This window comes from Vigna umbellata, chromosome 1, assembly GCF_029865625.1.
Source record: "Vigna umbellata cultivar VRB3 chromosome 1, Vumbellata_1.0, whole genome shotgun sequence".
NCBI lineage: Eukaryota > Viridiplantae > Streptophyta > Magnoliopsida > Fabales > Fabaceae > Vigna > Vigna umbellata.
In genome coordinates this window covers 76,926,513-76,929,467 of record NC_142165.1, presented here as the reverse complement: position 1 = coordinate 76,929,467, position 2,955 = coordinate 76,926,513, and positions in this window count along the sequence as shown.

The window sequence follows — 2,955 nt, the reverse complement described above, 5'->3', positions numbered from 1 at the left end:
TTTGTTCATGAATCACACCACATGGTCGCTGTTGCAGGGATGTCCATCAGGTGGCTCCTACTACGCAGAATCCATTCCCATTCCTTGTTGTTTTTGAACTTCAATGAAAATATTCAGACACGGAAGATAGAAAATAGACTTGGAAAATTGTGTAGTAAAAAATTAAAATTTTAAAAATACTATAGTGACAAATCCTGAATGGAAAGAAATGAAAAAATACAACTCTTTCGTCTTTTCTTTCAATCGAACCGAAAAGAAAAGTGTCGTAAAACTGACAGATTTCTGATTCTGATATTTTCATTTGTAAATTATGATTAGGAGAGCTACACATGAGCACATAACAGAAAATTAAGTAAAATATATGAATGTTTGTATTAAGGAAAAAGATAAATGGTTTTATTTATAACAAAAATATAAAATAATGTTTATAAAATAATCAAATTAATCTTATTATTATCATTATATTTAATTTTAATGATAATAATAATTTTATGAGAACATATTTTGTTGTGGATATTGGAAAAAAGAAATAAAAGTAACATTTAGTTGGGTTTTTTTTTTTCTCTCAAAATTGTTGGAATGTGAAAATCATCCTTATCTAGTGTTACAAACGTGGGAACAAACAAAGGCTTAGATATTAGGATCTTTAATAAATTTGCTTTTTGGTATTAAGTATGTGATCCTCGTCTTGGCCATTACACTATATCTGAATATTCGCGTTGAATTGGCCATTGGACATCATCTTACTATAGCAGTAGTTGTATTGAATAAACTAGTAAGATAGGTATTACAATTTGGTGTTTTCTTTGGAGAAATTATCCATTGAACTCAAGGCACAACATGACTTCGTAAAAATACCTTTTAAATAATTTAGACACAAAAATAATATCACGTCATGTTGATAAAATATTTAAGGTTTAATACATCGTTTGATCCCTACTTTTAGAGGTTTGGTTCAAAGTGATCCTACTTTCATATTTCATTAAAAACATGGCCAAACATCAGTTAGCTATGTAGTTTGATGAATACCGTGGTTGAAAGAATTAAATGGAGAGAGAGAAACAAAAATGACTATTTGAATAATTAAATGCAAAAAGAGAAACATAAATGATTTTTAATGGTTGAAGAGAGATATTGATGTATTGATTAGAGAGAGAATATTTCTCTGGACATTACCTAACAATGCACCAGTTTTATACACCCACCTCCAGATTCCACCCTATATCACCTATATACTATTCCACTCAATAATGATATAATTTTCGAAACCCATAAAACTAGATATTTCACTGTTAGGACAACATCAATATAATTAAAACAAAGAATCCTTGTTTATTAACAACAAAACCGTGACCATTAGATAACCTTTGCACCTCTCTCATCAATCTTTATATCTTCAAAAAAAATCTCCTTTAGCTTCCCTAGACCTATTTTATAGACCCAAAATTTAAAATCTGCACAACGAAAACCTTAGCCTATAATCTTTCACCATTCTTATAATACACCCATGCAACCCCAAAATATCATTTGCGTACTTTACCTATCAACAAGGGACATAGCAGCACATGCACAACGACAATTTCATGCGCTTGGTATTAACCATATTATGATTTCCCTCCCAAGGTAGGTACCGAAAACCATTAAATCTCTGGATTCCAACGTCTACACTATACAGGACTAAAATAAAATATTTCTCTTCATCTTACCTTGGCCCCCACATGCATTGAAACTCTTCACTTGCAAGAAGAAAACATGCACTCATACCATTATGTGTACATTACTCAACATTTATACAACTTCCATACATTTAATACCCATCAAACATTCCATGCAATTACAAAATAATAATTTATTATACCCACAAACCCATGTTGGTATCCCTATTCAGACCCCCACATGCATTGAAACTCTTCACTTGCAAAAAGAAAACGTGCACTCGTACCATTATGTGATGACAGTACATTACTCAACATTTATACCACTTCCATAAATTTAATACCCATCAAACATTCCATGCAATTACAAAATAATAATTTATTATACCCATAAACCCATGTTGGTATCTCTATTCAGAACATAACCCATCACCAATGCACTTTATTGTCATATTTCACTCATACAACACGTTAAAACTTTCTACTCTTATTTACATTCTTAACCTAGCTAACCCACGGCTGTCCTCCAAAGTTTCACGATATGCATTTATCCCTTACTACAAACCACATGCACTGTAATCCTTCAACCCGTGCATTCATATTTTGGGAATAACATCCTAAACCATTTTTTTCCTTAGCAACCCACAACCTTCTAATTGGGTATACTATTTATCCACATTGTTTCTCAATATTAACAAGTTTCAAAGGAAACACATCATGCTCAATCAATACATCAAAAAGTTAACTCCCCTTACCTGGGTTTTCCAGTGAATTCTTTAAAGGCCCCTTGGTTCCTAGAAAATCCTGTGACTGCAACAAGGACCCCTGCACAACTCCTTGGTACTCCGAGTCTTCTCTCTATTACTCATTATGCTTATGGTGGAGGACAAAAAGTGGTGGTTTCTTCTCTCTTCCGCACTCTCTCGAGTTGTTATGGAAAGTAACTTAAGGTTGCTTCTTATTTCGCACACAAGCTGTCGGAGGCCGCGCGTTCTTCCTCCTTCGCTGTCGTTGTCGTTGAGGATAACCAGCTAGTGGCTCCCCCGCACCTCTGGGTCTCGTCGGATTCCCTCTAGTACCCACCGGGATACGCCGGTGCGGTTCCCCACCGGTCTCGGTCCGACAGTGGTGGCTGTTGGGATTTGCACCTAACTTACGCCATTTTAATTATTTTAAAATATTTACACAATGCAACCTCTTCAAACGTGTCACATATTCATTAAAATGCACAACTCACTCAGGTTTGGCAACGGTGGCATTTACATCATTAGGTTTTTTACAGCATGAGCGAAAAGGACCG